Source organism: Trachymyrmex septentrionalis, unplaced genomic scaffold (genome assembly GCF_001594115.1).
Source record: "Trachymyrmex septentrionalis isolate Tsep2-gDNA-1 unplaced genomic scaffold, Tsep1.0 scaffold220, whole genome shotgun sequence".
Classification (NCBI taxonomy): Eukaryota; Metazoa; Arthropoda; class Insecta; order Hymenoptera; family Formicidae; genus Trachymyrmex; species Trachymyrmex septentrionalis.
This window is the reverse complement of record NW_017305376.1, coordinates 37,786-47,316: the sequence shown is the minus strand read 5'-3', so window position 1 is coordinate 47,316 and position 9,531 is coordinate 37,786.

The following is a 9,531-nucleotide window of genomic DNA, read 5'->3' as shown; positions in this document are numbered from 1 at the left end:
ATGCCACACTGCTTACACGTCTTACTTCCTCAATTCAACGACAGAAACTAAACTAAAGTGCCTGCTAAAGGTATACACAGTGTTCACGGATTTAGAACGAAATGTACGGAGGTGGGGGGCGCTTGGGCTATTCCATAACGTGCTGGAGCTTCCCCCACCTCCGTACGTTTCGTTCTAAATCTGTGAACACTGGGTATACATTCGTTTCAAAAATATTCTAGAACATTACTCAGGTATAGAAGAATGTAGAGATCCTTCTACTTCCCTACCTTTTTAGTTCAATGCACCTGGCCTTCGAAATAAAGAGGGTAACGGCATAGCTGCCAGCGTTTTATATCTGACTAAGGATAACAAAAGGTCACTATATACAATAATACTATTATATTTAGCTTAGAATATATTCGTCAACTGTAAATAAATCAATATCCATCAAATACATAAAGATAACTAAGGCTACAGCACGTTTTTAGCCATAAATTTGTATAGAGGTACCTCGGTTGGCCCCGGTACAAGATTTTTTGGTTGGCCACATAAGGGTTAAATAAATTTAGGTTTTTATTATTGTGTGTGTGTACTGAGGATGGTCAGATGGTGACCGAAACGTCTACCTTGTTGAATGTTTATTATTAATATATAACTTATTGACATCTTAAGTGTGGCTGTATGCTCCTTTTTTACTTAACCTTCTTAACATTGAGCCACTTTATAATATTGAAAATAAATAATTTTTGAAAAAACACAAAATTCGCGATACTTTTTGAACAGACCTCGTATATATTTTATTTTTGTTACAAATAAAATGTAATTATATTTTACATAAATTTTATTTTTTTTATAATAATTATGTGTGATGAATAAACTGGTAAGGTTTTTGGCAGGTTTCCCTTACCCTTGCAAGGAGTCTTGGTATTCTGCCGAAATAAATTATTTATTTTTTTACCTAGAAGAAATGTGTTTTACCTGTAAAATTATTTCACCATCTATCCTCGTCATAATTTATCCACACAATTAATATTACTACATGCTAAGAGATATGTCTAATTTTTATATGCAATATTTATAATTCTATTTCTCTTTGAGGCGACTTATGACGCCAGTTTTACGAACGGATTAGATACTCTACTGGCGCTTTAGACTGCGCGCATGCACGAGTGCGGGGCATATCTGGCATCACTGTTCGCGGCGTGAGCGTAATCGTTCTCGGATACGGTATTGCCCATCAATGAACTGAAAAATGATTTACGTGGTGATAGGCGCGTGGCCTCCAATTTTTCGACGCAGTCAATGTACTCGAACGGAAAGGCAACTTTACGTGTGAGAAGATTGAAATCCTCCGCGCTGAGTTTGCAATATTCTGACTATGTAATTTTTAGTTTTTCTTTATCGAGATACGACGAGGTACGATTTATCGAGGCTTAGAGACTCGTACTTAGAGACTTGTACGATTCAATGAATTAATTTTATGCAATTTTCTAAAAGTCACTTTTATTTTTGTCTTTGGTGTTATCGACATGTCTAATGAATAAAATGTATTTTTCTTTTGTTATTGGAGATCTATATGTACATCGTACGCAGTAACAATTTCTTGAATTATAAAATGTGCGTCGTAGACCGATAAACTGAAATACCGGAATATATAACGAATTTTTATAATTTAAGTTACAATTTGCATGCACTAAACCATGGTATCTATCAGTAGATGACACTGATCGCATCCTCGCGTGTTATCCGGCGCAAACAGTTCCTCCTCACGGCGAACTATTTTTCCGCTATAGATCTGAGTGACGGCGATTAAGCTCGGCCTGGCGATTTTTGAGACTGATCACACAATACCGAACGTAAACGAATCGAACAATAAATTTTATTTTGATAAAGACGACGCAGAAATTCCCAAGGGTACGAAATGCGAGACATAAATAAATTTTTGACGGACGTGCGATTTTGAAAACGTCCGCGTTGCGACGCGCCCGATGCCGGTGATGCGGCGCACAGCAACAACAATGATGATGCCGACGAAGATGCAGAATACTCGATAACACTTTGCGCAAACTACAATACGATAAAATGTGAAATTATATGTGTCTACAGAATAAACTTTGGCAAGACCAACAGCATTGAATCGCTGCTGGGATTTTTGTCGAAACATCTACTGTGACCGCGAAAATGGCACGAATTGGACGTGTCAATCAACATAATAAACGTAAACATTATCCGCGTAGAGTGTAACGTGACCGCGGGCGCGTATAGCAAAGCGCGCACACGATACACGAATTTTCGCCGAGCGTGCCGCCGGAATATAAGATATCGGAAAGACCCGCGTAGATCATTTACCTGCATTCATCGCATGCGATGAATTGCACCTGCGATCATTGCACGGAGCATTACGGATCTAACGATACGCGTCGTCGATGTACGATTGCTTGACTTTCGAAGAGAGGAAATCACCATCAGATTGCACGTGCGACAGCGACAACGATAACGTGAGCATGAGATGCTTGTATTGAATGGAGCGCATGCAGAGAGATAACGCATTATTTACAAGACTGATGACATCGCTGCTTGATAACACTCACGCATCAGTAAGAAGAAGCTCAGCACGTCAAACGTTAAATTTTTACCATCTTTGGGATTCGCGGTGCGCATCTTTTGAGATGATTGAATATTACCGATGAGCCGATCTTTGACGATCGCATTGTCAAGATTGAAACTTACACGTACCTGTAAGTACGTGTTACACTAACCTGTTTGCCAACACAACGTTCGGGTATAGCGATAAGATAAGAATATCTATACAGCAACAGGATTTGTATACGTTGCCATGCGAAAGTTTTCTCTACATCGAAGGAAGAATGACGGTGAAAAAGAAGATTAGATGCCAACGACGCTTGTAAACAATTGCGTAGCGTTCATGTTTGATGAAATTCGATGTATTCGTAAACTCAATGGAGATTGACCGCAACAGAAACGTTGGAGTTGCAAATATCATCAAGAATTACGTGTTGATGACGACAAAGTTTTGATTGCGCTGAATGCTAGATGGAACTCTAGATCCGACATGAAGGAAGAACACTTTAATTTTTGCGTGCCTCTCAGCATACTGTCAAGCTTCTACGAACATTACAAATGCGTGATCGTCAACGCTCGCCACGAATTGATTTTGATACGAGCGTGCAACGATCCCCCTGGGAGATCCTGTGACCGAGTCTGAGATTGAATTATTTAAAGTACAGTGGCGGTTGCCTCACGTTGCATTACGAGATCAATAAATTATCAATGCTGCGAGTATTGGAAAGTGGTCGTTATCTGAGCATGATTTACTCGTGAGATTTGTACGAGTATTCTCTGTTACAGAATACGACAAAGCATGGGCGAGTCAAAACGGCGACTCAGCTTGACAAGCGATACGTTATCTTTGCTGTGCAGACCGGTCGCAAGAATATCATGTCACGAAATATTAGTGTGTTTGACGATTGTAATTTGAGTAACGTGACACTTTATTTAAATTCAACGTTATATCTGTATGACAATTTAAATCTGGATTTTGGAAAAAAAAGATACGCCGTCCTGTTTGATATGTATTCGTGTTTTCGTACAGCATATTATGGAATCGAATACTTTGAAACGCTACTTAACGTAGTCTTATTTATCGAGAAAAAGCCTTTTGTGATCATTGATTGCTCGCGACAAAACGAATCAGTCAAAAATGTCATTGTGGACGTACGCACAGAATTTGACTGTAATATGCCCGCAAATACAACAGCCTATTGTCTCATCATACACGATCGCGTGACTTAATATATTGTACAATAATATAATCCGTTGACCAACGCGCAAGATCATGTAAATTGCAACGTCAACATGTATAATATTTAGAACTTTTAAAGAGAAAAAAAAACTGGAGTGAGGTGCAGTATCAAAAAATTGCTTGTAATAGCCATACTGACGTTTGTGGATCTGCAAGGATTCGTCATCGAAAAAAGATTTACCGTGAAGGAAGTGGCGGTGCTGAAATAGGAGACCGTTCTCACGCATTACGTTTACGAATCTCGTGCCATGGAAATTTTTGAGAAGATCCGAGTCTTGTGCTTCCTGGTTGTTTGCTTATCATCATGGATTGCAATGGAAGGATGGGAAGATCCCATACAGCGAGAAACGCCTAATTGGTTATGGTATACGTAAAGAAACGCGAGAAACAAACGTGTGGAATTTGTTTCTGGACGATGAGCAAAAACGCATGTATATCGAGACTTTGGATGCAGTTTATGAAGACATGGAATGTTTATCTAATCTAGATGTTACTAATACTATGCGATGCGAACAACATGTTAAGAATTGCGCGTTACAAAATGTATTGAAAATATGTAACTAGTGATAGCAAAAAAATTTTTTTTAGTACAAATACGTTAACGTATTTATTTTTCCCTTTCTTTGTATAATAATACATTTACGAGGTCTGTTCAAAAAGTATCGCGAATTTTGATTTTCCGCGGGTTACGTATATTCGATTTTCGATTTTTTTTTGGCGTTATGTAGGTACTCATGTCTCTCACTTATGCCGACAAATTCGGCCATTTTGAATGTTCAGTTAATTTTTGACAGCTGCTTTGCTTGCACGTGTTTTGGCTCGTCTTCGATTTTTGCCTATTCCAAAAAATGGATCAAAGAATCTGTATCAAATTTTGTGTGAAAAACAAAATTAAGTGCGCGGACGCATTCCGAATGTTGACTGTGGCATATGGTGAAGCTACCTTGGACCGAAGCAACGTTTATCGGTGGTACAAAATGTTCTCAGAGGGCCGAGAAGATGTGAACGACGAAGAGCGTGCCGGACGCCCGAGCACGTCAACAACAGACGAAAACATTGATGAAGTGAAGAAAATAGTATTGGCCAATCGTCGAATCACCGTTAGAGAGGTTGCTGAGGACCTAAACATATCGATTGGCTCGTGCCATTCGATTTTTACCAATGATTTGGGCATGAGACGGGTCGCCGCGAAATTTGTACCAAATTTGGTCGAAATCGACTAAAAACAGCATCGCATTAACATTGCTAAGGAGCTGTTGGACTCTGTCCGCGACGACCCAAATTTGCTCCAGAGGGTCATAACTGGTGACGAATCATGGGTTTATGGTTATGACGTGGAAACCAAAGCTCAATCATCCCAATGGAAGCTGCCGCACGAGCCAAGACCGAAAAAAGCGCGCCAAGTTCGGTCGAATGTGAAGGTTTTGCTTACAGTTTTCTTCGATTGCAGGGGCGTGGTGCATCATGAGTTCTTGCCACAGGGTAGAACGGTCAATAAGGAATATTACCTGCAAGTTATGCGCAATTTGCGCGAAGCAATCCGCCAGAAACGCCCGGATTTGTGGAAGAACAAAAATTGGCTTTTGCACCATGATAACGCCCCTGCTCACACATCGTTGCTTGTGCGCGAATTTTTGACCAAAAACAACACACTAATGATGCCGCAGCCACCGTATTCCCCAGATCTGGCCCCCTGTGACTTTTTCTTGTTCCCGAAACTGAAGAGGCCCATGAAAGGACGACGCTACGCTACGATTGAGGAGATAAAGACGGCATCGAAGGAGGAGCTGAACAAGATCACAAAAAATAATTTTTTGAAGTGCTTCGAGGATTGGAAAAAACGTTGGCACAAGTGTATAATATCTGATGGGGATTACTTTGAAGGGGACAAAATAGATATTCATGAATAAATAAATAATTTTTGAAAAAACACAAAATTCGCGATACTTTTTGAACAGACCTCGTATGTATGCACATACGTATGTATGCACGTACGTATGTATGCACGTACGTATGTGTGCACGTATGTATGTATGCACGTACGTATGAACGTATGTACGTATATATGAACGTATGTATTTTGACGTGACGTTTTTCGTCCGTCATAACCCAGATACGTAGGCTGCTGGAAAAATTTCTGCAATCTAGTACTTCCAGTGACGCCAACGTCCTGCTACTATTATATCCGTAAAATTAGACGTTTTTAACCTATAATTCAATTGACAGTTTGTACCCAAGCCAACTAGTTTTGTTTGCATAGTATTTTAAAAGAAGTTATTTTGTAAGAAAATGGAAATTTCGAGTAAAAATTTTCGGGCAACGATTTTTTACGATTACAAATGTAATCTAACTCCGAAACAATGCATCGATCGACTTCATTTGGCTTTTGGGGATGAAGCACCATCCAATAGGACTGTTTATAATTGGTTTGCCGAATTCCAGCATGGACGTACCTTTCTTAGTGATGAATTCCGTGAAGGTCGTCCATCCACGTCTGTTGTTGCCACTAATGATGATGCTATACGTGAAATGATTGAGCGAGACCGGCATATAACATACCGCGAGATTCAGGCATCCTTAGGCATTGACATGAAAGTAATACATATGATTTTGCATGATCACTTGAGTGTACGGAAACTTTGCAGTCATTGGATCCCACACAATTTGACCGAAGCTCAAAAACAGGCTCGTGTTAAATGGAGCAAAGAAATGCTCAAGAAATTCAACCGAGGTCGGTCAAATTTGGTCTACAACATTACTGGGGATTTCGTTACTGGGGACGAAACATGGATCTATTCGTATGAGCCCGAAAGTAAACAACACTATTTGGGTATTTCAAAATGAACGGAAACCAACAAAAGTTGTTCGTTCACGCAGTGCTGCCAAGCAAATGATTGCTTGTTTCTTCGGTTATACCGGACATGTGACAACCGTGGCTTTAGAGGATCAAAGGACTGTAAATACTGATTGGTATACAACAATTTGTTTGCCAGAAGTCATAAATGAATTGCGTAGAACAAACCAAAATCGCATCATCCTTCATCATGACAACGCCAGCTATCACACAGCACGTCAAATCGTTGATTTTTTATCCAGTAATAATATCGAATTGATGACTCATTGTCCGTATTCACCTGATTTATCACCTAATGACTTTTTTTTGTTCCCAAACATTAAAAATAAGATGCGTGGTGAGCGATTTGAGTCGCTTAAAGCAGCTGTTGAAACATTTCGTACACTGATTTCTGAGGTTACAGCCTTAGAGTGGAAAAAATGCTTCGAAAATTGGTGCAAGCGTATGCAAAAATGTATCGATCTTAAAGGCGAATACTTCGAAAAACAATAAAGCCATTTACCGAATTTTACATGTTTTTTTTCATATTGTTTGCAGAAACTTTTCCAGCAGCCTACGTAGCACAAAATATATATTGCATATATATGGTATATACATGAAAAGATGATGGATATTCAGTGGATTTCCATTTATATTAAATTAATATACATCGTATATCTACTGTATCATTGAATTAACTCTATCATAGAGTCACTTCGTCCATAGAATATACATCCGTACTTCCTATGTAAGTCTGATGGAAATGTTCCCATGGATGTATCTAATACATTACGAATATCCATATAATGTACACAGAATATACGGACGTATATCCTATGGATATGAATCTCTGATGGAGTCAGTTTGAAGATATAGCTAGATATATCCACGAGTAATAAATTAGTATCCAATGTATATCCACTGTATCATTGAATTGACTCCATCATAGATCCATTTCATATCCATAGAATATACATTCGCACATCTTATGTATAATATGTCTCATGGATATGTTCTCATGGATGAATCTTAATATATTACGAATATATATACGCTGTTCATAAGATGTACGGATGTATATTCTATAGACATAAAATGGATTTCTGATGGAATCAACTTGAATATACAATGGATATACAGTGGAAATTAATATCCATTTTATATACACTGTATCTTCGAACTAGCATAGATCCATTTCATGTCCATAGAATATACATACGCACTATCCTATGTATGTCACATAAATATTCGATGGATGTGTCGTAATATAATACATTACAAATATCCATACAGAGCACATATTAAGATGTATATTCTATATGAACATGAAATGGATTCCTGCTGGAATCAATTCGAAGATAGTATATATAATTTTATGTACTTCAGAGATCAAGAAGAAAATAAACTTTATGCCTGTTTAAATCCGTTCTTATTTTCTTTAATGAAAAATGGACAATGCATACATACTTTGCGCAAGTATCAAAACATTTTTGTTAAACAATTTCGTAAACATTTTTTTTCGTTTTTTCTTGTGAATTTTATAAATACATGTTATCACATTTCTTTTATATTCAGCATTATTAGCAATATATCGTGTAATTATAACTTATTATAACCTTTAAGAAAAAAAACAGTCGGTTCTCAGCAAAAAAACAAAAAGCGTAGACAGGAAAAAGAAAGCTTATAGCAAGTCTCTATACGTTTGAACAAAACGAAAGTGCGATTATTACAGCACGTCTTTTTTTACATCAGAATTAATCCTACGTTAATAAAAAGATTACGATACGCTAAAAATAATATTCCGCCACTTAGCTTTTCATACAAAATCGGCACCTCCTACCGGATCTAAATTCAATTATAACTTATTTTTTCTTTTTGCGACAAAGAAAACAGCGTTATAGAAACAAATTTCTGAACAGTCAGATCCGCACGCTATTTCCCTTTAAGAAAAGATTTCGATAAACGCTTATCTTTTCTGTCTCCTTAAACACGGTCTACATCTTCTTAGTATATTTTCAAGAATACGCTAAAATCGCAGGAGAGAAAAGTCTAATTTACATTTCTATAAATTATATAACAAAAACTGCTTCTCAATGTGACATAAATTTTATCACTTTGAAAGATAAGAAATGATTTCAACTTTAATACTTTAAAAATCATTTCTAAAAATTGAAGAATTATTTACATTCAGAGATTTTTCTCTTCATCTCCGTTTCAAAACCGCGTCACAATTTTCGGCGATGGATCTACATTAATAAAATCCAAAAGAGAAAACAAAGAACTTTAAAAGGTGAACAACCGATAAAACAATTTCTGACGCAAGCAAAGTAGCGACGCATCATTCCTAATAAATTCATTTTCATTTTATTTTCCTGCGACGATACGTATGATCGCGCTAATAACGATCTGTATGTATAATAAATATATTACATATATATATCATCTCTTTTTAAACAAAATAGATATACATACAATGTTAAAAAAACATATAAAATATATAAATATTTTAGAGAAAACATAATTTTAGCTATATAATTAAAGCTATAAATAGAAACAAAATTTCTTTTGAACAAAGAAATTTAGGGTTGATAAAAATCATGTTTTAAACGTGTTTTTTATAATACTGTTTAAAGTATATATATGTATAAAGCATTAAAATATGTATAAAAAACTAAAAAAACCTCTTATCAACCCTGCAAAAATTAAATGACATAAAGTTAAAAGGAACGTATAAAAATTTATTCTATAATTTGTTCTTCGTTCGGTTCATTCACAGTTGATATTTCTCCCTGTTCAGTTTCTTTTGATTCAATTTGTGACTTCTTTGATGTATCGCTCTCTAAAGTTTTATTATTATTGTAAAAACGTTCCTTGTTTCTAACGAACCATGTTT